The sequence below is a fragment of the Mustela erminea genome, chromosome 7, assembly GCF_009829155.1.
Source record: "Mustela erminea isolate mMusErm1 chromosome 7, mMusErm1.Pri, whole genome shotgun sequence".
NCBI classification, from domain to species: domain Eukaryota; kingdom Metazoa; phylum Chordata; class Mammalia; order Carnivora; family Mustelidae; genus Mustela; species Mustela erminea.
In genome coordinates, this window is record NC_045620.1 from 109,844,101 (window position 1) to 109,871,664 (window position 27,564).

Here is a 27,564-nt window from a genome sequence, read left to right on the forward strand (position 1 = left end):
AAATTATTGGCAATAAAATTAGATACTCGTTTCTGTTTTACATTTTTTTCCAAATTAAAAAAAAAATCATTATCCTTATCTCTACATCTCAAATTCTGGTAGCATCTATAGATCCCTAACTCTTGGCAGGTGATACCTTAGACAAACATATCCCTTTATAAAATTTATATAAAGGAAGGGACCTCCCAAACCTTTCTCCCTGTCTTACATTATTTTAAAACTAAATTCAGGGCTCAGCAGTATGCATTTAAGGTTACTAGAATTTTTTTTTAATTTTCAAAGAAATCATCAAACTCTCGAGTTGATTATACTTAAACAGCAGAATCATGGAGTTTTAGACAACAATCCCTCATTCTACCTCTGATTACCTCTGACTTGCTCAACAACACATAGCTCAGCAAACAGAAGGCTTGCACTAGAATCCAGGTCCCTTTCCCAGGTGGGTAATCCCCAGGGTGTGAGCTATAAAATACATATAAGTAATGTGTTGCGATCTTTATTGAAGAGAAAATGAGAATCAGCAGTCTAAAATACCATTCAGTTCCACAGGATCCCAGGCTATTCTAGCCCTGTTCTAAACAGACAGAAATTTGTAGATTTTATAAGCAAAGCCAAATTTTCAAATAAGGGAATAAGGCAAAAACAGCAGCATAGGAAGTATAGGTGCTAAAAAAAGAATGTGCCTCTTCTTATCTCAGAAATACTGCATATACATTTTCTTAACTTGAGAAGTCAAGCTAAATTTGGTTAACCAAATTTCTACATATCACATGAGCCTACCAACTAGTATAGAAGAGAGTGGAAACCAAAAGAAATGTCACAGATTTCATGGTGTGATTCAGTTTCTTTCCAAATGACACTTTCTTTGAAAAGGCATATATTTGGAATTTGCCTTTTAGAAAATGCTTCTTTTCGGGCGCGCCTGGGTGGCTCAGTCAGTTAAGCATTTGCCTTGGGCTCAGGTTGTGATCCCAAGGCCCTGGGATCAGCCCACATGGGGCTGAGCAGAGAGTCTGCTTTTCCCTCTCACTCTCCCTCTGTGCTGTCTCTCTCTCAAGTGGATAAATAAAATCCTTAAGAAGAAAAGAAAAGAAAATGCTTCTTTTCCATTTTCAAATATAATTCTAGTGTAATTAATCTAATCTGCATTTCAAAGCTTCTTGAGCTGAGCTTTCCACCAAGCATAAGATCTCTCTTTACGGACCAGAACAAAGAACAGTATATTGAACACAATTCAGAACAGTCAAGATGGTGGTAGCCGTAAGATGATAGAGCCTCCATATGTCATCAAAAGCATAGTCTTTCCAAGATGGCTTATCAGACATCTGTTTATCCTTGTCCGTGTTCAAGTGCCCAACAGACATTTTGTTGCCATACAAATCCTGCAAAGTAAACAGAAAATGTGCTGAGAAAAACCAACAGATGAGAAGAAAGATAAACCTTTCTGGAAGGTGAGCCTGAGGATGAGGTCTACTTAAAATGCTTGCATCCAGGGGCACCTGGATGGCTCAGTCCATTAAGCATCTGCCTTTGACTCAGGTCATGATCCCAGGGTCCTGGGATGGAGCCCTTCATTGGGATTTCTGCTGGGGGTAGGGGGGGATCTGCTTCTCCCTCTCCTTCTGTCTGCCACTCACCCTGCTCCTGTTCTCTTTCACTCTCTCACTCACTCTCAAATAAATAAAATCTTTAAAACAACAACAATTATGGGGCGCCTGTGTGGCTCAGTGGGTTAAAGCCTCTACCTTCAGCTCAGGTCATGGTCTCAGGATCCTGGGATCAAGCCCCACATAGGGCTCTCTGCTCAGCAGGGAGCCTGCTTCCCCCTCTCTCTCTGCCTGCGTCTCTGCCTACTTGTGATCTTTATCTGTCAAATAAATAAATAAAATATTAAAAAAAATAAAACAACAACAGCAACAACAAAAACCACTTATATCTAAGGCAACCATATGAGGTAGAGACAGTTAATTGCTTACTTAAGGCATTTCAAATTCTGGACTTTACTAACCCAAAGTAAAGTGTTTACCCTGATTTGACATTAGACACGACACTGGGGAAGAAGAAAAATGGGGAGCCATTGGCCAGTGTTCTTAGTTCTCCATACTCCTGTGTTTCAGAAATCAATAGTTGCTGTATTTACAGGGAATGCATCAGAGATTAAAATAGCAGAAGGAAATGGAGCTGCTGTTTGAGGAGGAACTAATCTGATTCAGAAGATTTGGAATGATGAAATTCAATCAGACTTTTATGAAGCTGTTCCAGAAATAACGCCCAAGCTCAATCCATTAGAGAAGGAAATGGGAAGAAAAAAAAAAAAAAAAAAGCTTTCCAAGGCTTACTTGGAATTCCATTGCTTGTGACATCCCCAAAGTTCTTGAATTATTTAAAACTGGATATGAAATTAAGGTAGATGAAGAAAGGGAGAACATTTTCAAGACCAAAATAGCAATAGTAGATATGGCAAGTGACCAGATAGCTGCCAATCTGCTAGCAGTGGGTCTGCTACTAATGTAGGCACAGACTGCTGAATTTGGGACACTTCGTGCTAGGTCCTTTCCCTGGAAGTCTGTGACCAAAGATGGAGCCATTGTTGCCTAAAGTAACAGAAAATGAAGAAAGTAACAATGAAGCTGCCTAGAAGTATTGTGCTGTGAAATTTTCAGTGGCTTAGGAAGCAACAGAAAATTCTGAAACTGTATAATTTAAGTGTCTTGTTATTTCTTGATCATCATACTTGAAAATGAATTTTAATGCTGGAAAATCTTATCACACTTTCAAAAGTAAGAAAAGAAAATGTTCTCTATGTCTGGGGAAAAAAACAGTGTCTTGAATTATTAGATAAATTTTTGTTCTTTCCTTCAACTATTTACATGAATTATTTGGACTTTGTATGGATGGAGCTTTGAAATATTCAAATTCCTTGAAATATTTTATTATATAAGGTTCCTATTTATTAAACCCTGTAGGATGCACTTTTCTGGGGAAGTGAAGATTCAGTTCAATTATCATTTCTTCAGTACAGAGAGTCCACAGAGCAGAGTCTGGGGGATAGAGGAAGTGCAAAGATTAAGTAAGCCAGTCTTGAGAGATTTTACCCATCAGGGAAAATCCAAAGTGATAAAATACTTGTAAACCACAAGTTAGAGAGGTCCTAAAAAGAGGTAACTGCCAGAGGTGGCTGGAGGAAAAGCTTCAGACAGAAGCTAACATTCCAGATGAGCCCTAAAGGGCCAACTGAGGGGTATCACAAGTAGGGGAGCAAGGAAATGAGGGGCTGAGGTGTCAACTTGACTCCTGCTCTCTTTGTCATTTATGAAATCCCTTTGAGGTATGATAATGACACAGTCATCTTCACTCCATGATGCCAGCTCCTTTGGTGCAAACCTTGATGCTGCCTCCCCACTGGGCAAACATTCTGACACTCCCAGGGGTTCCTTTTCTGTGGGCTGCCCTGCACTCCTTCTCCCAGAGAGACTCCCCTGTTCAGCAGTTGTGCCCTTCACAAGCAGCCCAAAAGAAGCAGTGCAGATTAGCACTCACAAGCTCATCAGGACCCCCAACAGATACCCATTCCCCCTCTCTCTCAAGTCCTGCCTGATGAAAGGTGCCATCTAATCCAGCAACCTGGCCACGCATGTGACCTCAGCCCTACTTTCCAATGCTTCCATGACACCCCAAGTAATAGTCCTTGATTTGGGATGAAAAGCTTTTCCATCCAGCTTCAGATCTCCCCAGTCCCTCGCTCACAGTGACTCTTTGTAGACTCTGCTATACAGACACACACACACATAGACAAACACACACAGGCCTCATATTGTTTCATCTTTCTGTTTTGTTTGTGCTTCCCTCTCTGTGTGGAATATAAACCTCTCTTTCCTGGGTTGCCTAAATACTTCCTACTCATCCTTCAAGTCCCAGCTTGCATGAATTTTCTTTCGATAAGGTCTTGTTCTTTCTGATATAGCCTAGTAGCCTTTCTAAACTAAACGCATTACTCAGATCAGCACAACACATCAATCTTGATGTTTTGTCCATTCAACAGAGGATTCTTCCTTCTTTGGAGTGGGAGAGGGAATAAAGGTACGAATATTTATGTTGTTGTTATTGTTTGGTGGGATGGCTAAAATAACAAATTTTTACACAAACTCATCAAATTATTACCACATTAATCTATCCTGCTTCGTTGGGACAATGCTGAAGTTGCCTAAAAGAGGAATGATAAAGGAGCACAGCAGACACATGAACAGGGCAATGGCAAAAAGAGAAAATTCAAGGAAAAAAGAGCAATAGAAGGTATAATTAACTGGCTCTGGATAAAATAAGAATCAAGAGTGGGTATGAGTTTGAGTCTTAGAAACTAAGAGAAAGATAATATCTGTGATGGAAACTGGAAGGTTCAAAAGGGGAAGAAATTTCTTTTTTAGAATTTGTTTATTGAAGTGTAATGAACACAGAATGTTATATTAGGTTCATGTGTACAACATAGTGATTCCACAACTCTATGCATTACTCAGTACTCACCATGTTAAGCGTAGTCACCATCAGCCACCATACAATGTTAGTACTACGTTATTGACTGTATTTCCCATGCTATACCTTTCATCTGGGTGACTTATTTATTCCGTAACTGGAAGTTTGTGCCTCTTAATCCAAAAAGGGAAGGAAATCTGATGGCACAGCAGGACATCAAGCAGATGGACCACAGCAAATTTATAGCTATAGAACTCAGGGGGGGAAAACATCCTAGGGTAAAGATAGGGAATCATTTTACAGATTACCAAAGACATGAGAATAATTTAAAAAGAGAGGGTAAAACCAGAGTTCAAAGACCGTGACCTTGTGGAACACCTACAGTCACAAAATGAGGGAAGGAAGTCAAGGTAGTTTAAAAAAAAAAGGAAACGTCAGAAGAGGGAGTGAACCAGGACAGTACAGTATCCTATCAGCCAAAGGGAGAGAGGGAAAGAGGAAGCAAGGTCATGGGGCGCCTGGGTGGCTCAACTGGTTAAGCCTCTGCCTTCAGCTCAGGTCATGATCTCAGGGTCCTGGGATTGAGCCCCACATCGGGCTCCCTGCTCAGTGGGGAGTCTGTTCCTCCCTCTTTCTCTGCCCCTCTGCCTGCTTGTGCTCTCTCTCTCAAGTAAATAAAACCTTTAAAAAAAAAAAAAAAAAAAGGAAGAGCAATCAACATCGTTGGATGCTGCCAAGGAGTGAAGGAAAATGAGGACCAAAGAAAAAGCCATTCAATTTGGTGACTGGGACATGACAGTGGTGACCTCAGAGAACACAGCTTTCAAAAGAAAAGCAGGAGAGGAAGCTAAACCACAGACAGCCAGGAACAAATGGGAGTGGACTTAGAGCCACGATGGTGTTTGGAGGACCATTCCAATCCAAAATGATAGTGATAACAGATGGAATATAAAATGGGAGAAATGTTAGGCATGTTCACACTTAAAAACACCTCTGCAGCCCAGAAATGGAACAGAAACAATATGGTGAGTGGCTGGATTCTGCCAAAAGCAAACAGAGGCAATCAGGAGCAGGATTCATTCAGGGCTTCAGAGGCTAACCATCTCCAGGTGAGGCAAAAGACCCACCTGAAATCAAGGGCTGGGATCAAAAGTCAGGAGCTGCCTAGGGCTAGGGCTTGTACAAACCGAAAGACCTGGGGGGCAGGAGGGAGGAATCAGACACAGCCTCATGGCCAAAATCCGATGCTGGAGAAGAGATTGGATGTACAATACTATATGATAAGACCAAGGTCTGGCCCGAGAGTCCCAGAAACAAGATGGATATAACCACGGAACTGCAAAATAGGGAAAGTTGAGTTCAGAAGGACAGAGGAAGGAAGGAAGGAAAGCAGGGAAGGAAGGGGGGAGGGAGGAAAGCAGTGCTTAGAAAGAGAGCCCAAAATAGAAGCAACAACACTGAGAAGAGTTCGCTCCAGACAAAAAAAAAAATGGAGGGTCAGGTTATAAGACAAAGAAAAGAAATTGGAGGTTTATATATTGAAATATTGAAAGAGGTTTAAATATGGTGGAGAGGACAGCTCTTGCTTTGTGTCTCTCCAGCATCAGTTTCCCTTTTTCCTAATGACAACACTCCAATTTTCCTTGGAGAACCAGACTCACTCCCTGCCTACATGCATAGTCTAACCCCCAACTAAGATGATTGGCTCAGAGATGAGCATGTGAGCAAATCAATGAATTAGAACCAAACCTTAAATTTTTGTGGGTAACAACACTAAAAATGAAGCAGGTTTCCTCTGGGTATTGCTGAGAGACTAGGATGTAAGCCTGGAGGTTCTGGCAGACTTTTTGTCACCACACAGGGAGATCCTGCCTAGATATGGAGCCAAGAGAGAGAGAAGTATCTTAGAGAGAAGGAGAAAGCAAGACCAATATCTAATGACAGTGTTTGATATCCTGGATCCAGTCATATTTGTTTCTTATCAGTTGAGTGAGCCCATGAGTTTCCTTTTTTGATTAAGTTGGTTTGAATTATGTTTCTATTATTCTTACCTGAAAGATTCCTGACAAAATAAAAACCAAGAGGCACATCTATTTCTATTAGCAGATAACATGAGCAACTACTTAGAAAAAAAATAAGAGAAAATCAACTGAAAAACTTTCAAAAACTAATGATGCAAGATCAAAAAAAAAAAGTCAACAAACTAGCCATTTTAAAAATAGTGTGGTATGAAAAAAAAAAACAGATTCCATTACAATAGCAACAAAATTAGAAAGTAATCACCCATAGCACCATATTTTTCAGTATGTCCAAGAACTAAGGGAAGAAGAAAAAGGGGAACCTGAGTGGCTCAGTCAGTTAAGTGTCTGCCTTCAGTTCAGGTCATGATCCCAGAGTCCTGGGATCGAGCCCCACATGGGCTCTATGCTCAGCAGGGAGCCTGCTTCTCCTTCTCCCTCTGCTTGCCTCTGCTTGCTTGTGATATCTCTCTCTCTCTCTCTCTCTCAAAAATAAATAAATAAAATCTTAACAACAACAAAAAAAGAGAAACTTACTATTTAAAAAAAAAAGAATTACAAGAAAAAAAATACAAAACTTAGACAAAGACCTGAATAGGAGGACTTAATGTTGTCAAGATAAGAATTGTCCCCAAATTATTCATAAATTCAATGAGTTTCCAATAGAACAAGAATTGATCAATAGCTCAATGGAACAGAGTAGAGATCCCAAAGACAAGCTCAAGTATATGAGAATTTAGTATGTTATAGGGGTAGTATTTCAAAATAATGAGGAAAAGAATGAACTCTTCAACAAATGATGTTGAAACAGCTGGCTATTAGGAAAAAATTAAGTTACTTGTCTACATCATGTGATTTATTAAAATAAATTCTAGGTTGATTTAGGTAGGAAAACAAAAATATTATCAAACAATTAAAAGAAAATATATAGAAGACCATGTTTATGACCTTGGGGATAGGAAAAATCTCCTAAAACAATATCCAAAATGCAAAAGCCATAAAGAAAAGGATTGAAAAACTAAATAAGTTTTACTTTACTAACACTTCAAATCTGTTCAATAAAAGAAACTAAATTAAATCGAAATTCCAGTTGTAGACTGGGTGAGCACATTGTAACAAATATAGCAAAGGACTTGCTCTTCTATGTCCTCAAGAAAAAGATACACAGAGGGGAACCTGGGTGGCTCAGTAGGTTAAGCCTCTGCCTTCCGCTCAGGTCGTGATCCCAGAGTCCTGGGATCAAGCCCTACATCAGGCTGTCTACTCAGCAGGGAGCCTGCTTCCCTTCTCCCTCTGCCTGCCTCTCCACCTACTTATCTCTCTCTCTGTCAAATAAATAAAATCTTAAAAAAAAAAAAAAAAAGCAAAGAACAGAAAAATAGACAAAACATAATAGGCAATTCACAAAAGAGGAAACATACATGATAAACATTTGAAAAGATGCTCAGTTTTATCAGTTTGGGGTGGGGGAGGTAGGGAATACAAATAAAAACCAGGAGATACCATTGTTCCACACATTTGACTGGTAATAAACAAGACAGATCAATAGCCAGTGTGGGCAAGCATTCCGGGAAAGATGTGCTCTCTTGGTCAAGCTCTTTCGGAGAACAATTTGGGCAGTGGTCCTTCCAACTTTAGATGCATCTCTCTTTTGACTCAGCAATCTCATACTTTGGTATCCACCTTTCAAAAATAATACTTGCCAATGGGCAAAAAGAAAGCAGGGACAAGGTTGTTCACTAATATATTAAAAACTTACAGCAACCTAAATGACCATCAGGAAAGGGACAGTTAAATAAATAACGAGGCATCTAGTTACATAAGCATATGCGGTGGTTAAAAAGAATTAGAACACACAGACACAGAAAAATCTCCAAGAGAGAGAGCTAAATTAAAAAAAAAAAAAAAGAATTGAGGAACAATCCACAGTATATGCAAAATTCTCGCTCTCGCTCTCTAAATCTCTGTGTGTTTGTGTATACCGACACACACAGATGTATACAAATACATAATATACTGGGGTAAATATCTGAAAAGATACATTTCAAATTGAGCTCAGTGTTTGCCCAGTGCAGGAACCTGAAATGCTGGGAGGAAGGGTGGAAAGAAAAATGTTTTATTTATCTGTAGTGTGTGTGTGTGTGTGTGTGTGTGTGTGTGTGTGTGTGTTTAAGTCCTTATAGTTTTGTGAATGTAGGTCTTCAGTCTATTTAGGAAAAGGCCTTCCCCTTTCTAAAGTACTGCTCCGCGACAGGCATTGCGGGCCCTGCACTGCATTCCAGACTAGCTGCATTCCTGGTGAAGCTGTGAGTCAGCCCAGGGCGCCCCGGGGGCCAGACCAGGGTCCAGCAATTCTGTGCTTCGCTCCCATGTCAACATTCACAAGGACCTACCGTGGGCAAATCGGTTTCAGTTCCTTTCTCGCCTCCAGCTCGTTTTGGGAACAGATATCACAGAACGGGGTGAGAAGGAGGGTCGAGCGACTCCCCACTTTGTAAGCTGCCTCCTCCCGCCTTCTCAGGGTATCTGGGAACCAGCCAAACCCGCCTGGCAGCAGGGAGGGGGAGATCTCAGGGAAAAGGCTTGTGGACTTTGGGCACTGACTCACAGCAAAAGGGCAAGCTGGGGATCCTACTGCTGGAAATTTTTCAGTGCAGTCAAGTGTGCTCTGCCCATCTGGTTGACTGTAGAGATTTTCTTGCACTCTTTTTGGATAATTGTAGGACCCTTCACGCGGTGACGGAAGCTCTGGAGAGATGAGCCATAGACCACAAAGACAGGCTGAACTGGGTGGGGGAACCCAAGGGCTATGACCAGCCTCCTAAAGAGAACGCCATAAATAAATTCCTTACAGACCAGTCAGGGGCATCAGAAAAGGAGAGGAAGCCGGCATGTATAAAACAGCTGTGTAATTTCTGAAGCTTACAGGGTACGACAAACCTTATCGTGCTACTTCCTAGTGGCTGGGTTCCCTCCTCCTTTCTCCTCTTATGCCCCAAAATAATCTAAAAACAATCATCAAACTGGGGGAAAGGCAAACCATTCTGGGAAGGAAAAAATAGCAGCTGCTCTAGATATCTTTTTCAGAGTTTGGCTAAGACTGTTTAAGTTATTTCTCATTTTCTTTTCTTTTGGCTGCCTTGATAGCCCTTCAGGATTTCAGCTGGCTCCAAGCACAGCTCAATAAAGATTATTCCGGAGAAGTTTCATATTCCTAAGATTCCTTACATTTCTTTCTTTAATTTAGGAAATGAGGTTGAAAAGGCTGAAAAACAGCCCAGATTGCACCATTTCCTATGCAAGTATCTTGCAAAGCAAGCTGTGCCTCCCCTTCCAGCAAGAACAGAGAGAGGCAGTTCTGAATGGAAGGTGGGCGGCGGGTCCTTTGGAGCAGTGGGTCCTTTGGAGCAGTGGTAGGACTCTTTGCCTTTTGATAAGGCCCAGCAGGCCCACAGGCTGTCTGAAAACTTGTTGTAAAGGAGGGAAGGAGAGGGGGAAAAAGGAGGGAGGCGGGACCTCTGGGTGCTCAGCCATTGAAAAAGCCAGCAACTGCACTGTGGACTTCATTCATTCACCAAACGCTTCTACTTCGCACCTGTGGGGTACCAGGCTGTGTTCTAGATGCTGAGGTTAGAGCAGTGAAGACAGCCAAGGGTCTGATCCCTTCAGGGCATGGCTATGCATGGGGGCTGCTCCATGGAGAGGGCCTGAGGAAACCCTCTCTCCCTGGCCGTTTCCTCTCAGCTGGGGCATGCTGTTCCTTCCCTCCTTTCGGCTCTCCAGTCCCTTCCTGCCCGGCATCCTTGGTTTATTATACCCTTTACCTTTCCCCTTTATAATCACGTGGCTCTTTGTAAACATCAAAGGAAAACAAGCAGGACCGGGCCGAGGATGAAAACGAGGCCCATGACTCAGAGGAGGATGTTTTTCTATTTTTCATTCTGACAGCTCTCCTCTGGGAAGAACCTAGGAGCTTTTTCATTATAAGAATAGTTTGTCTCGGGGTGCCTGGGTGGCTCAGTGGGTTAAAGCCTCTGCCTCCGGCTCAGGTCATGATCCCAGGGTCCTGGGATCAAAGCCCTGCATTGGGCTCTCTGCTCAGCCGGGAGCCTGCTTCCTCCTCTCTCTCTGCCTACTTGTGAGCTCTGTCTGTCAAATAAATACATGAAATATTAAAAAAAAAAAAAAAAAAGAATAGTTTGTTTCTCCTTTAAATAGAGATTCCTCGATGCCGCTGTTGTTGTCAAAGTCTACTTAAGTTCAGCTGTCCACTGCTTATCGGCCTACCACTCACCTGGGCCCTCAGAGCAGTCTGGCAATCATTTCTTGTTTCCTTATGCAGCTTTGGTGTTTTTCATCCTTCCTTTATTCTACTTAAAACAAAACAAAACAAAAAACAAAAACAAAAACAACAACCTCCATATTCCTCAGAGTTCCCTGTCCAGGCCCCATCCCAGGCTCCACGCTTGCACAGTCAGCCTCAACAGATGGCAGCGCTCGGACTAAGGAGAGAACATACCAACCATCCGAAAAGGACTCCTTTCCTTTCCAATCATCTCACCTGCGAAAGACTGATTATTTGTGTCCCCGCCCCCCAAAATTCATATGCTGAAACCTAATCCCCAAGGTGATGGTATTTGGAGGTGGGGGTCTGGGGGAGGTGATTAGGTCGTGAGGGTACAGTCATCACGGGCTGGGATCATCGCCCTCATAGCAAATGCCCGGAAGAGCTCCCTCCCCTCACCCCAATCAGGACACAGTGAGAAAACAGCCAGGAAGCAGGCTGTCAGGAGACACTGAACGTACCATGCCTTGATCTTGGATTTCCCAGCTTCCAGAACTGCAAGAAATAAATTTCTGTTGTTTATCAGCCACGCAGCCTATGGTATTCTGTTCGAACAATCTGCCCCTGCAGACATTTTCTCCATCTTGCACAACGAAAGGGTGTCCTATCAATTAAAGTGAGCCCCTGCACCACATTTTTGTAGCTATTCCCTTTCCTCTTCTCAGAGACAGCACCCCATCAGTTATCCCCCCCTCCACTTCTTCCCCTCTGCTGGATCCTTTCCTTCCGTCCAACACAAGACCCTGGCCTTTCCTCATACGAATTTCCTGATAAAAGCTGGTCCAGAAACATTCAAGGACAGATAAACAAATGCAACCAGGACAAGGGCTACATAAAAATACTATTGGATCTTTTGGAATCACCCTTTATGTCTCTCGCCTTCTATATATATTCTACTTTCTGAGAAATTTTATCAATTATCTGATCTTTCCAGTGAATTTTTTTATTTCACCCATCATACTTTTCATCCCCAGGATTTCCTCCTATTTCTGAACATTCCTATTATAGCATCCTTGCTCTTGTTTTAGGCAGGTAATAGCTTCTCAAATCTCTGAAAATACTAATTAGAGGTTTGTTTGTTTTTAATTTCTGTTCCCCAAATTATTTCTCTGTGGGCTCTTTATCATTAGGCATATGCTGCTGAGCACACACATTTATATTGCTGCTCTAGGTCACCCTCCTGAACTCCAGGTTTATATCTTTAATTGCCTAATGAATGACTCTACTTGGACATTGTAAAGACACCTCAAAATGAATTCCTATTTTCCTTCAAAGTTTTCTCCACTCCTTACCCAAAGGGCGAACCAAAATCGCAGATCTGATTATCTCACTCCCACATTTACAACTCTTTCCTGGGGCGCCTGCCTGCCTTAGTCAGTAGAGCATATGACACCTCATCTAGGGGTCATGTGTTTGAGCCCCGTATTGGGCATAGATCTTACTTAAAAGACAAAACAAAACAAAACAAAACAAAACAAAACAAAAACAACACAACAACAACAACAAAACTTTGTCCTGCTTTCCCCTTACACTCAGGGATAGATCTAACCTTAATAGGGCTGAGAAAGCCAACAAGATTTGATTTAAGCTCCCTAGTCTGATCTGATTCTCTTCTCACTCCCTTACCCTCCACCTCTGTACTTGATGCTCCAACAGGAGAAAAGTCAGTGGTTTCTTGACTCTGTACCTTTTAAAAATATTTCCTCAGATTAGAATGTATTGAACTGCTTCCTTCTCCAATCTCCTTCACATGGATGTGAGCCTCTTGGGAGCTGGGACACTTCCGTGTTCTTACGGCAGGCACTCAACAAATATTAAATGAAGGCATGAATGTATCTGGAAAGGATTTATGGCCTGTTGCATGCTCACTTACTAGCAATGGCCAGTGAACATGGAAAAAGGTTTAACCTTACCGTTAAAAAGGTACTCTGAAACAAGGAGATAGAATTTTTCACCTAGAAATTAGCAGAATTACTAACAATAATACTTAAGGCTAGCAAGGGTATGGCAAAATAGGTACTTTGATACAATGCAAGCATCTGGAAAGCATTTTGGCAATGTGTAACAAGTCTTAAGATGCTTAAACCGTGTGCTCTAATAATTGCACATCTAGAGATCTATTCCATCTACTCAGAGACAGAAGTAAAATTTATACACAAAGTATTCATCATAACATGTTTTTCTGTTGTACTCTTATATGCCCATATGTTCCATAATGGGTCTGTTTTAATTTTAAAAATCAGCAAAATGTTAGTAAAATACTGGTAGGGTTAGAGTGGGGATTATAGCTTGTGGGAGTCAACCTCCAGGACAGCCCAGTGACTGTTGCTTCCTGGTAAGTCACACCCCTGTGTAGTTTCCTCTTACACTGTTCAGAGTTGATCCGTGTGACTAATCAAAGTTGACAGAAGTGATGACACACAACCTTCCAGATTAGGTTATAAAAGACTCCATAGCATCCATGTTCATCTCTGTCTCTTTCCCTCATATGCTTTTTGGGAAAGCCACTCGTTACGTCATGAGGGCACTCTGTGGAGAGACCCACATGGCAAGACATTGAGGCCTCTCGGCAAAACCACACAAATAGGTGCAGAAGCCCAAGTTGAGCTTTCAGATGACTACAGCCCTACTGACATCTTGACCACAACCTTCTAAGAGACCCTGAGTCTCCCAGTTAAAACTCCTCCTGGAGTCTTGTCCAGAGAAACTATGAGATAACCAATGTTTATTGATTTAAGCTGCTCCATTTTGTACAAGATGATTTGTTTTCCAGCTTTTACCAGGACTGAAGCCTTTCCTTGGGATATGGGATTGTCAGTTCTAAAACCAGAGAAGTCTGGACAAACTGGGATAGTTGGTAACCCTACTATCTTTTAAATACAGCTTTATTAAGATATAATTCACATACCTTAGCATTCGCCCATTGAAAGTTTAGTGGTTTTAGTATATTCAGAGTTGTGCAACCGTTACCACAATCCAATTTTAGAACATGATAAAAAAAAATCCTGGAGGGAAAAAGAAAGAAAGAAAGAAAAGAAACCCTGTCCTCTTTAGCTATCATCCCCAACCCTCCCAGCCCTAATCTACTTTGTCTCTAGGCACTCTGGTTTTGAGGGTAATTTGTTAGGCAGCAATGGATAATAAACACAAGGGTATGGAGAGTGGGATAAAGGATGCCTGCTTTTTCATTAGTTTTTTGCTATATACTTTTCTAAATCATGCAGATTTTCCACACCAGGCATGTTTTCATTTACTCTAAGAAGAAGGTAGTAATATTCTGATTTATGGAAAAACTGATTAAGATTTCATGGACCGGTTGCTTTCTCCACCCAGCATCTTTTGGCTCCCTGTTCACCTGGTAACAACATTACCCCTATACTCCCCTTAGGAATGTGCCTTTCCCCAACTCCAGATTGTTCTGAGATGGTCGCCAATCAAAGGACAAGGTGGATACTTGACTCAGGCTAGGACAATCAGATTTTGTCTCCCAGTAATTTGAATCTTGAATAGAGGCACACAGGCACAGAACGCATTTAAAACAGTCATCAGGAGGCAGAATACTGGAGAACAGGTTACAGAATTTAGATTCTAAGATCTTTACAAACTTCCTGGCTCTTCTTCTTTCTTCTTGGGCATTTAGTTATTCCTTTGATTCTGTAAGTTGCTCCTCTACAGCTCCATAACTCTCTCCCCCCCCCCCCGCCTCTCTCTCTCTTTTTTTTTAATTTAAGTTAATTTCTATTGCTTGCAACAAAAAAACTCTAACTGACCAAATAATAATTAAGACTATGCATGGAGAAGAGTGCCCTTCTACTTGTTAGATGAGATGTTGTCCCATTCATGTATTGTTTAATAAAGCCAGTTAGGTCTTCAAAAAGAGAGAGAGAGAATATTTATAGGGAATGGAGGGAAGTTTATTCCCTCAAAAAAAAATCCATAAATCTATGACTCCAGCACAAGGTTTTTATATTTTCATCTTACTTAATGGTTCAGGTCTATGAAGTTAGTATCATGGTATACATATCATCTTATATTTGAATTTTGCTACCTAACATTATACCTGCAAAAATTTTTAGTATCTCTGTAAAGTCTTCTATACATCATCTTTAATGTATGTTATTTTCTTGTACTGGCATATCATAGTTTATTAACTCTCGATCCAGTGGTTGGATATTTGAGCTTATTTTAGTGTTTTGCTGGCAGATATCATGTTTAAAATGAACATTTTCACAACAAGCTTTGTGTGTTGAGTTCTTTCTTTCCTTAGGATAAATTTACAAAATTGAAAAATGGATCTGCTATGGGTGTTATCCTTGTTCCTTTCATGCATTTGATGTTTTGCTTTGTAAAGTGAAAGGTGCTTTTGTGCTACAAGTACTTTTCTGTTTTGTATGTTTGGATTTCCATTTATAAGATAGTCTTAGATTGGGCGAATTCAAACAAGTAAGATTTACTAGGTTATAAATCGTGCTCTGTGTTATGACTGTTCTATAAGTATTCATGTGAGTATAACTTTTTAAATAAACCTCTTATTGAAAATACCATAAATAAATAAAATGGTTCAAATCAAAAGGGTAGGATCTCAATGAATTTTCACAAAGTAAACACACCCATGTGACCGACATAAAGATCAAGGAGGACTACAACTCTCTAGAACCCCCTTATGCTTCCAATCTCCAATCAATTACAACCTCCTGTCAGATAACCAGAGTCCTGACTTCCATCACAGTAACCTAACGTCTTCTGGTTTGTTGGGTTTTGTTTTGTTTTGTTTTTTGGATTTGTGCCTTTTATTTTATTTTTTAAGTCTAATTTTATTTTTTCAGTGTTCCAAAATTTATTGTTTATGCACCACACCCAGTGCTCCATGCAGTACGTGTCCTCCTTAATACCCACCACCTGGCTCATGCTATGCCCCCAACCCCTTCCCCTCCAAAACCCTCAGTTTGTTTCTCAGAATCCACAGTCTCATGGTTTGTTCTCCCTCTCCAATTTCCCCTAACTCACTTTTTCTCTCCTTCTCCCAATGTCCTCCATGTTATTCCTTATGCTCCAGAAGTAAGTGAAGCCATATGATAATAGACTCTCTCTGCTTGACTTATTTCACTCAGACATAATCTCCTCCAGTCCCGTCCATGTTGATATAAAAGTTGGGTATTCATCCTTTCTGATGGAGGCATAATACTCCATTGCATATATGGACCATATCTTCTTTATCCATTCATCCATTGAAGGGCATCTTGACTCTTTCCACAGTTGGGCGCCTGTGACCATTGCTGCTATGAACATTGGGGTACAGATGGCCCTTCTTTTCACTGCATCTGTTATCTTTGAGGTAAATACCCAGTAGTGCAATTGCAGGGTCATAGGGTAGCTCTATTTCTAATTTCTTAAGGAATCTCTACACTGTTTTTGAACCTTAAACAAATACACCATGTTGTGTACTATTTCTTGCACTCAATATGTTTATAAGTTTCATCCATGGGTAACAGCAGTTCATCCATTCTCATTCTGTGTATCATTGGATTGCACAGATATATATAATTTAAGCAATTATTCTACTGTGGGTGGACATTTTCACTGTTTCCAAACTTTGGCTACTGCAAATAGAACTGAAATTGCTGGCTTCTAGGTTATGCACATATTCAGTTTTCTTAGGAACTGCCAGTTTTCCAAAGTGGTATACCAATTTACATTCTCACCAGCAGCATTGAAGAGAGTTCCAGTTGTGTCACATCTCCTGATTTTAACTTGTACTTATGCTATGTTTATTGGCCACTTGGATATTCTCTTTTTCCGGAGTACCTGTTCAAGTCTCTGACCCATTTTTAGAATTCTAAACAATAAATATATAAGGAATGATTAGATTGGAAATCATTATTTTGTTATCAGAGTAATTATTAACTCAGGAAAGAATCATCAAAAGATATTAAGAATTAGTGAGTGCAATTTAATGAAAAACAAGATGTTTATATAGTCTCAAAACATCTCCACTTTAAATACTTTTAGCTACAAAGAAGACAATGTAATTTTACAACAGAGGAACTGGATAGACATCACCTTAACTGGGTGATTAAAGTCAACATTACCAATAGTGGGACAAACCAACACCATGGGCCTCCTGATGTAATACACTGTCACAGGCATAAAACCACTTCTTTGGTATTCCTGCCAAAAATGCATTATCTGAATCTATTCATAAGGAAACATTAATTGAACCCAGTACAGGTACATTCTACTTAGTAACAAGCTTGTACTCTTCAAAATGTCAGAGTCATAAAATAAAAAGTAAAGGTAATGAACTATTTGGGATTTTAAAAGACAAAAGTGACATGATAACTAATGTACTGTGTTTTCCTGGATTGGATCCTGGACCAGAAAAAAACTTTTTTGTTGTTGTTACAAAAAAATAGTATTAGGAAAATTGGTCAGATAGAGAAAGGTCTATAGATTAGATTAGATAATATATCCCAGTTTTGGTAATTTTACTATGTTATGTAAGTGGATTGTCCTTTAAAAATACACACTGAAGTATTTTAGTGATAAAGAGATATCATGTCTTACTCTTTAATGGTTCAGGAAAGTAATATAGACAGAGTGGTATTAATAAAACAAATGTGATAAAATATAAATAATTACAAATCTTTGTGAAGGTGATACAGTTCTTTCTCTTTTTTGCAACTTCTCTAGAAGTCTAAAATTATTTCAAAATAAAAGACTACCAAAAAGAGAGGAAATTCCTAGTTTTTTAAGAATTTTAAATCATGGGGGGTGCCTAGGTGGCTCAGTGGGTTAAGCCTCTGCCTTCAGCTCCAGTCATGATCTCAGGGTCCTGGGATTGAGCCCTGCGTTGGACTCTCTGCTCAGCAGGGAGCCTGCTTCCCTGCCCCCCGCCCCCCCCCCCGCCGCCGCCTGCCTCTCTGCGTACTTGTGATCTTTCTCTCTGTCAAATAAATAAATAAAATCTTTAAAAAAAAAAAGCTTTAAATCATGAATGAATGTTGAATTTTATCAAATTCCTTTTCTGTATCTACAAGGATGAATATATATATTTTCTTTTATACTATTAATTGCATGTATAATGAGATTTTATGCTTGAATGCTTGAAGTAAACATAATTTTATGTTTAATATATTACTGGGTTTGTTTTGCTGATATTTAATTTAGAAGTTCTTTCATCTTTTTTTTTTTTTTTTAAGATTTACTTATTTTACAGAGAGAGAGTGGAGGGAGGGACAGAGGAAGAGGGAGAGAGAATCTCAAGCAGATGCCCTGCTGAGTATGGAACCTAACACGGGGCTCAGTCTCATGACCCTGACATCATGAGCTGAGCCAAAATCAACAGTTGGATGCTTAGCCAACTGGTCTACCCAAGTGTCCCCAGAAGTTTTTTTCATCTTTGATAACAAATAGACTGGTCTGTAATTTTCCTTTCTTGTAATGACCTTCTCAGGTTTGAGGATCAACATTTTATTGACCTCATAAAATATGCTGTCATTTCCTTTTTCTGTTCTCCGAAAGAGTTTATATACAATTGGTGTTACTTCTTCTTCCTTAAGTATTTGGAAGAATACACTGGTGAAATAATCAGAACCCAGAGATCTATTGTATGTTGTGTACCTTTATTAATTTTCATCTCCTTATTCTTTCAGACACTCACAATATATTAAATACTCTTGCTGTGATTGTAGATTTATCCATTATTCCTTGCTGTTTCTGCAATTTCTTTGCCTTACATATTTTGTAGTTTGTTAGTTGTATACAAAATTAGAATTGTTACAGCTCCCTGATAGGTTAATATTTTTATTGTTGTGAAATATCACACTTTATTTTTAATAATGCTTCTTTCCTTAAAGTCTACTTTAAGGTATAGCTATACCAGCTTACTTTGGGTTCGTGCTTTTATAAAATGTCTTTCTTTCCTTTACCTTTACTTTTCTCTGGTATTATTTTTATTTATTTATTTATTCGTTCATTCATTCATTCACGTCTAGGATTTTATTATTCCCCCCAATATACCTGTTTTGGAAGATTAAGACAAAAATGTGCAAACTCACATTAAATAACCATGGTGATCAATCAGTTCTATGAAGGCTATTTTATAAAAGAGATAGCAGTGGGAACCAACCAGAATAAGTCAGGGAGTCCCATTAGGAACTACAAGAGAACTTGGGAAGACATACACATGTCCACAATACGGACCCTGTCCTGACCTCTCTCTGTTAAAAGGCCAGAGCCCAGCATCACCCCCATCCAGAGGCACTACAGCTCCAAATAGGACTATGACCACGGAAATCTGATGGAAGCAGCTGGTCTGAAGGGGCATGGCACTCTCTTGGGTACTTCTGTGGTATTATTTTAGATTGTAATTTTTATATCTTTTGAAAAAGAACATATATTTATTACATTATTAAATATATATATTTATTTTTTAAAGACTTATTTATTTTAGAGAGAGAGAGAGCATGTACATATACACATGTGCATGCATGAGCAGGGGTGGGGGAGCAAAGGGACAGGGACAGAATCTCAAGCAGACTACCTGCTGAGCATCGCGTCTCATCTCACAACGCGGAGATCACGACCTGAGCCAAAATGAAGAGTCAGATGCTTAACTGACTTAGCCACCCAGGCACCCCATTTATTTATTTATTTATTTATTTATTTAAAATTTATTTATTTATTTGATAGATAGAGAGTACAAGTAGGCAGAGCTGTAGGCAGAGGGAGAAGCAGACTCCCCGCTGAGCAGGGAGTCTGATGTGGGGCTTGATCCCAGGACCCTGGGATCATGACCAGAGCCAAAGGCAGTCGCTTAACAGACTAAGCCGCCGAGGTGCCCCGGCACCCCATATATTTAAAAGCTGTATGGAAATCTTTGGGTTTTAGTGAAATATTATGCCATTTATATTTATGGTAATTAATGATATATTTGGATTCATAGTTAACATCTTACAATTCTGTTTCGTATTTACCCTACTGGTTACTTGGTCCTTTATTTATCTTCTTTCTTGCCTTCTTTTGGTTTCATTAACCATTTTTTTAAAAAAATTATTATACTATCTTCTATTTATGCATTATGTTGTTTATACATAATATTATTATTCTCTTAAAAGTAACCCTAGAGTTTATAATATGTACCCTTGACTTGTTTCAGCTTAGTATTATACTTTTACTACTTCTGAGACAAGATATCCTTGCTGGCATCCTCATCAGAGGTATATACCATTCCAATCTGTTATCTGGGAGTAGATATAGATCTTTACCATTTATGGAAACTGACTCTTGTCTGGTTCTCTCTCCTTCTGGGTTCAACAGATCCAGATTCTCCTGAAGCCAAGGCATTCCCCCCCCCCTTTTTTTTGGAACACTTTCTCTGCCAGGTAGTTGTGTTTTCTATCTCTCTGAGGCTTTAGAAAATCACCATCTCAACCCGCCCTCTAGGCTGGAAAAGGGAAAAATATTTCTCATTTTTCTATTATAACCTTATAGACAAGAAAATGAGATACAATTTCTTAATCAACTATCCTCTCACACCTACTTGTATTGGGTTTTAAATCTAATCATAATCACAGTATTTCCATGGGAAATTAATTCCAAGTTACAAACACTTATCCTTTAGGGAACTTTGAAAACCCAATCTATTAATTACATATATTATCTGTATAAAAGAATTTTGTTTACTTCACTTTATTTAGGGAAAGGAAAAATTGCAGAGACCATTACTATAGGAATACTCTGGTCACTTCGCTTCAAGGTTTTGCTTCAATACTACATTTACAAATGAGTGAAAATGAGGGAATATATGACCTCTTACCAAACTGCAAGATATTTTTGTGCCTTTAATTGTCTTCACTAGGATACAAATGACATAGAAATAGAGGAGGGTAATAATAGATATAATTCCCTGAGGTATACTGTGGAGTTAAAAAGGCAGTCACATATACATACGTAGGTAAGTTTTATTTTAAAGAATTGTATTTTGAGGGGCGCCTGGGTGGCTCAGTGGGTTAAAGCCTCTGCCTTCGGCTCAGGTCATGATCTCAGGGTCCTGGGATCGAGCCCCGCATTGGGCTCCCTGCTCTGCGGGGAGCCTGCTTCCTCCCTCTCTCTCTCTCTGCCTACTCATGATCTCTGTCTGTCAAATAAATAAATAAAATAAAATAAAAGAATTGTATTTTGAGTGTTACAGTACTTAGGCCAAAGAACCACAAGACAGTGGCCTGGTTTAATAAAATATTACAAAGTTTCATAGGAAACTCTTCAGACACGATGTGGTAGCAGTTTTGACTAAACAGTTGCTACTTTTACGAAAAGTAACTGTCCTGATTCTTACATTTATCTCATTCCTCAATACCCAGCTTTTGGCTCTGAGGAGAGACAATGTGGTCCAGACCTCTTACCACTCCCTATGCTGTTTAGCTTTAATCCTGGGCTCATAGAGACCATCATTCTTCTCAGAGGTTTTGAGTACCCTGGTTGACTCAAGGACCAAACACCTTTTACAAGAGGGACTAAGGGTAAATTAGACTCAAAGTAATTTGTTTTTCTCCAGAACCCTTTCCTGATCCCACAGATGGAATACCCTTTGTGTTTTAGTTTTCCTGGACCACCATTCCCAAGTGTAGTCCGATAAATATTGGAATGAAGGCAGAATGATAACAATTGTGTATATTGTGTGTGGCTATGTAGTATATCATAAGAGGAAATGTTTTTCCAAAATAATTCATAAGTTTGGCCTGGGATCATCTGAAAACTGGAAATGATCTACAACACACGTCCATAGTCATAAAACAAATTTTTTAAATCTGCTGTTACTCATAAGAGATTTTCCACACTTAATCATTCAAGAGCTGATTATCCAGAATGTGTAAAATACAAACCCGTTATTTCTTTCTTTCTTTTTTTTTTTTTTCCTCCCCTTCTGCTGCCCAAGTTTTGGTCATTTCACAGCTCATTACTATTCTCTCTCTGGGAAAATAAAAGCAAATGTAGCTCCAACTAGTATTTTCAACTTTCTATATAAAGGTTTTGAAGGGAGGATAATAATTATTGGTTTATGCACCACTTTTCATTACTAAGCATTTGGTTAGGCTCCACTGGGCACTGGGGAAGAATTTTAAAAGTTCAAAACATTGTCCCTGCTCCTAAGGCTCTTACAATATAATTGGAGAGACAAGGCTTGTGTACAATACAGCCAAATATTAATGCAAGGCAGTATATATTTAAACAATAACATGAAAGGATTCTGGCCATACAAACATGGTGTACGAGAAAACTTCATTTTTTTTCTACTCTTTCTCAGTACGTGGTAGGTAGTTTCAGCATACTCAGAAGAGTGAAAGTCATTTTGATAAAGTCATCATAGAATATAAGAAAAACTTACAGACCTACAGAACTTTATAGTGCATAGTATGGACTGACAAAACTGTCACAGAAATTCTCAATAAGGTAGTGAGACTTGAGTTAAATACCATAGAATGGATGGAATTTCAACATGAGAAAAGGAAAAAAAAGAAATTTCTGCACAAAGGAAAAAAATCCAGAATTCCAGGGTTGAAGACCCTTATATACTTCTAAATGAAATATTTCAAGTATACAGGGGATAATATGAACTCACCTTTCCCACCAAATTTTGTCAAATATTTACTTTTTTGCATTATTTGTTTCTGATCCACTTTTTCAGGGGGGAAAATACAGATTTGGCTAAAGGCTTCTGCCTATGCTGTCATTATCCATCTTCTTCCCCAGAGGTAACAACTATCCTGAATTTGGAGTTATTATTACTGTGAATATTTTTTAAATGTTTATCACACATAGAAATATGTACCATTGTTTCATGGGTCTAAAGTTAATGTAAATGGTAGCACGCTTTATGGATCTCCTGCCACTATTGTTTTCGCTAGATATTTTATTTTTTGAGATTGATGCATATTATAGTTCCAGTTCTAGTTCATGTATTTTAACTACCAGATAGTATTCTTCTGTGTGATCATACAACAATTTACTTAACCACTCTCAGGCTGATGAACATTTAGGTTGTTTCCAATTATTTTTCTGTTATACACAATACTTCACTGAATATTCATTTACGCATTTAAGGGAGTTTCTTGGGTATATATAGCGAAGTGGAATTGTTAGATTGTAAGATAAGGGCATCTTTCGTTTTAATAGATATTGTCAAATCGCCTTCCGATGTAATTGCACCAATTTCGTCTCTGCTCAGTAACGCATAAGAATTCCCATCTCTTCCTTATCCTGCAATTCTGATGACCACGTCACAGGCATGGCATGGCCAAAGGACTCTGGAATTGATTCTTTCTGGAACCTTGCTGTTTGTGTCGGTGATGCTCTGAGTTAGATCTCTTTATGAACCAAGTCCAGGCTTAGAGGAGATATGAGTCCTTTCAGAGAGAACTGGGAAAGAGTAAAGAAAGAATGGCTGAGGATGGCATGCACATTTTTAATCATTTTACATTGATATAGAGCACAACCTGAATTTCAGTCAGCAAGGCTCAGCAGATGTTCAATTGACTGGAACTAATCATTAATCCTGATCTGTTTCTGGCTTTCACTTCTCTAAGTTTCAATTTCCCCATCTGTAAATTATGGATGATAATAATTTAAGGAATCATTCCTTAACATAAGATAGAAATGTGAAAACATATAGAAGCTCTGTGAAAGCATATAGAAAGCATATAGAAATGTGAAAACATATAGAAGCTCTAAAAAACAATGTAAATTAAGTTACAAAAGATTTGAAAGCTGTTTTTGTGTCATGACTCCTTAGTATGAGCAGATAACATTTTAGCAGCTCAGAACCATTGCCAGATTTCCCATTGGCGTTTTTCTTGTGACCCTAGCAAGTCCTGGAGTCCCGCATATCTTAGACTCTGCTCAGGAGCACAGTAATTTTAAAAACCTATTCCAACCTTTATTTACCTTGACTGCTCTCAAAGAACATTAGAGGAATCCATTCATGGTTACAGAGCCCCCCTTGAGTTCCATTCTATTTCCTCTACTCTCACATAAAACCTTCAAACTCTTTCTTTAGAACCCAGTTTATTGGGCTTTGGGTCATCTCCCTTCTCCCTTTCTTCCAACACTTTAAAGGTTGACTTACTCCTTTCTGGCTAACTTACCCCCTTCTCTTCTCACTTCTCCACTCATGTCTACAATCCGCTTACCTTAAATTCCACGTTGCAAATGTATCAAACTAGGACAGGCTAGAAAACCCTGCCTGAGAGAGAATAGAAATTCTTACCTTAATAATCATCCTGGAATGTAAATTCTTGTTACGGCAGTCAGTAACACTATTTTCACTTTTGAATGTCTTAAAAATAAGGTTCATAAACATTTTCTGCTCCTTGCAAGTTGTTCTTTTTTTTTTTTTTTCCTTCAGAAGGGGTGTGCAGAGGAAGAGAGAGAGACTCTCAAGCAGTCCTGTCGTAGGCTTTGATCTCATGACCCTATGATCTCATGACCAAAGCCAAAATCAACAGTCTGATGCTTAACCTACTGAGCCACTCAGGCACCCCTAAATGGTCCTTTAAAGAAGAAGAAGAAGAAGGGGAGGAGGAGGAGGAGGTGGAGGAAGAGGAGGGTGGGGGGCAGGGGGGAGGGAGAAAGAAAAGACGCTGCTCACCACTCCTCTACGCTCTAGGACTTTTCACTTGGAGATCCCATGACTCTACCGTCTTTATTTCTATGACTTGCATTTATACATCATGATGTAATCACCTTTTGCACTTCCTCAATCTACGACTGTCCTTGTGATGTCCCCTCCTTAGTGCCCTTTCATCTCCTCAGACTCAATATGCTTCAAAGTGAACTCACATTCATTCCAAATTTAGCTTCCCTCAGGACTTCCACATTTCCATTGTTGGCATTTTAAGAGACATGTTTATTGCCCAGGTGTAGTATTATCAGAAGAGGAAGAGAATGGGGCCAGAGAGACTAATTAAGAGACTGCAACGCGTAGCAGAAAACAGACTGCATTCAGATTTGCAGACATGGTGTTTTGGATTTATTTGGAATGACTGGTGAGTGCTCTCCTTAGGTGAGAGGTAAGCCTAAATATGGGCGTCGGCAACCTAAGAGTGTTATACTTTCTGGCATTAACTTTCATATGGGGACCGGGGAGATGGGGTAACTGGGTGATGGGCATTGAGGAGGACATGAGACGTAATGAGCACTGGGTGTTACATAAGACTGACAAATCACCGAACTCTACCTCTGAAACTAATACTATACTATATGTTAATTAACTGAATTTAAATTAAAAGCATAAATAAAAATTCATATAAACATTTTCAGATATTGGTTCCCAGTTAGCAGTTTCAAGGTTGACACAGAGAAAGACTGCCTGTATGCAGCACCACATTTATGCTTGAAAAAGGCTTTTCACAAATTTCATATAGTGGCTTAGTAATTTATTAATAAAAAACAAAGCAGCAGGGAAATGTTCATGAGTTTCCTTCCTTTTATGATACCACCAACACATGTTTAAACTATTCTGATGGTATCAGATGTTTAGCTGGGAATGTTCATACTACCAGATGAATCCTGATTTAAATATGTATATGTAATATATATATACATGAACATATATATATGTATATGTGTGTGTGCGTGTATTTTTTTTTTTTAAAGCATCTTTAAGCAACCCAGATGATCAGATTCCAGACGGAAGTTTTGACTCTAATACCAAGAAAAGGCATATCTTGATCCAAATGGGCTTTGTTATGGGCTCAGCAAAAGGATCCATCCCCGGGGCAGTGATCTGAGTCTGTCTGAGATTTGGGTTAGCTTTACATCACCTCGAACTATGAGCAGGGAGTAAGGAAAAATGGAAAACTCTTGGCATGTTATTCGGATTATGTAACAGCTTTTATTTCTATTTTTTGTCTGTTTTGATCAAGAAAACAAAGCTTTGGTCCAGGTTTAAACCAAATTAGAGATTTTTTTTCCATAGTGATGAACTTTCTAGATCTATAAGCAGATTGATTTACTACAGGTTTTGTTGGGAGTAGGGGTTGGAGTCCTCCTAAGGGAGTAAGAGTAACTAGAATAAAATAAAACTTCAAAAAAAAGGGGGGGCCAGCAGGATAACACTCTGGGCAATAATCTACTTGGGAAACAGGGATATGTAACCACATTTATTCTGGACCAACTTGAACTGGTCCAAAGTGGCCTCACTTTGTATCTGGGAACAAAGGTACAGGACAACACCCTTTAACTGGGAGAATATAAGGGAAACTGTAGGCTAGATATTATGTAAAAGAGAACCAGGCAAACACTATGCTCTAATTCATCATGGATAAAAGATTAATAAAATCAGGAGTTTCATCAATAAGATTATCTCAGCAGCTCTTAGTCTCTTACCCAGCCTTTATTCCACCTGTACTTCCTTGTAATCCTTTGATACTTTGTTGCCTATTTTTTACACAGTATGCATCCCTCCACAATTAGTTAAGTCTAAAAAGGCATCAGTTACTTATGGTGCAGCCAAAGGCATCAGTTACTTATGGAATCCTGGCTTCTCAAGAAGACTGGAAGTTCTTATCTATCTAAACAAGCTTCTAGGCTTTGGTCTGACTTGTGTTTGCAAGATGTCACCTGGAAGCAATATTGGGTAGAGATACTCTGTGCCCTGTTTTGTTCAGGGCAACAAAAAAACCAATAAACACTGGTTTATTATATTCGGTGTTCTAGATCCTTTTCCAGGCCTCTAGGTTACATATTTATTTATTATGTTTAGTACTTTGGCTCTTAGCTCTTAAGGAATGAAGCAATTGTGGAATATCTTTTTAATATTATCTTGCAAGTAAAGAAAAAAATTCAGAGTATGTTTACAACTTCTTTTTTTAATAGCACATATATTCAGATCATGGTTACAGTAGTCAAGTTCATTATTTAGGAATATAAAAACTTGTAGTTCATGACAGATTGCAGTTATTAAACATATTTCATTGTAGTATGCAGAATCATGACTTGGAAAAACTTTGGAAGACAGACCCAGTACTTTCAGATAACCCTGTTCTGTTGTTCAGTTATGTACAGTAATAAACAATTGCTTTTACATACAAAAAAAAAAAGATGTTGTTATATATGGCTTGGTGATAAGAAGGTGATATCTGGTCTGATTAGCTGCCGGCAAGGCAGGAATGTTACAGTAGGATGCGCGAGATCAGTCTCTTCACCTGGAGTTTTAGGACAAGGAGGGTTCAAGAGCACCTCTCATGATCTGATTCAGAGGGGAGCAAATATGGATTTTGGAGATTTAAAAAATCAGGACCCAGGAGCCAGGTGGAACTTGAGGATTATATAATCTGAATGGCATCCCATGATGTTGAGCAGTACCGTGGCCCCGGGTTTTTTGTGGCTATAAAAAAACGGAATCAAAGTGTAGACTATAATAGAGTGTTCAGATAACAGGTAGTTATAATCTCCCCACAGTCAACATTGACCAGACTGCATCTGGCATCACTTCCTAGTGCCGGAGTTTAAAAAGATATTAACAATTTCAATGACTTCATAATGAGGGAGACTGGATGAGACGTATGAAGATGACAATGTATAAAAAAAGTTGAAGAGGATCTGGGAGAATATAACTAAGAGGAGACACAATTGCAGAAGAGGGACTATGAGCTTCAATGGTTGGATTAGCACTGACCTCCATAATGACAGATCTGATATAACTTTTCGGTCTCCCTCCTACTTAGTCTCTTT

General features: G+C 39.2%; 1 non-coding gene and 1 pseudogene across 1 annotated transcript; one reads left to right on the forward strand and one right to left on the reverse strand.

Annotated features, from left to right (window-relative positions):
- Nucleotides 1-1,291: 1,291 nt before the first annotated feature.
- Nucleotides 1,292-2,794, forward strand: LOC116595986 (annotated as a pseudogene).
- A 19,335-nt stretch (nucleotides 2,795-22,129) lies between these two features.
- LOC116596674 lies at nucleotides 22,130-22,204 on the reverse strand. Its single transcript, XR_004288256.1, has one exon. It is a non-coding gene; the product is annotated as a small nucleolar RNA SNORD59 (small nucleolar RNA).
- Nucleotides 22,205-27,564: the final 5,360 nt, after the last annotated feature.